The 298-nt window shown below is 58.4% G+C and overlaps 1 protein-coding gene across 1 annotated transcript in view; it reads left to right on the top strand.

The window, feature by feature from the left end:
* The window catches only part of ZNF621 (zinc finger protein 621), a gene marked incomplete at its 3' end in the record, with an annotated part of 16977 nt that overhangs the window by 7214 nt on the left and 9465 nt on the right, over positions 1–298 (top strand). The window lies entirely within an intron of this gene.

Below are 298 nucleotides of genomic sequence, written 5' to 3'. Positions count from 1 at the left end.
CTCTCTTGTAGCCCCCCAGGCACTGGAAGGGGCTCTGAGGTCTCCCCGGAGCTTCCCTTCTCCAGGCTGAACCCCCCAACTCCCCCAGCCTTTGAGAGAGAGGTGGTAAACCACAGTACCCACCCCGTGTACCGCAGCAAGGTTTGTGGGTGTTGTCACAGGTTTACGTGCAAAGCGCGCTCTGGAAGCTTGCTCAGGTGCCGACGGCCAAGCTTGCCGACTGGGCGCGTGCGAGAAGCAGCATCTTTTTCTTCTTTTCCCTGAGAAACGTGACTTCTGCTGTGTTTTCCTGCAGCTG

The sequence above is a fragment of the Eurypyga helias genome, unplaced genomic scaffold (genome assembly GCF_000690775.1).
Source record: "Eurypyga helias isolate BGI_N326 unplaced genomic scaffold, ASM69077v1 scaffold11804, whole genome shotgun sequence".
Taxonomy (NCBI): domain Eukaryota; kingdom Metazoa; phylum Chordata; class Aves; order Eurypygiformes; family Eurypygidae; genus Eurypyga; species Eurypyga helias.
Note: the sequence above shows the minus strand (reverse complement) of the source record. Positions and strands in the feature narration are given on the sequence as shown.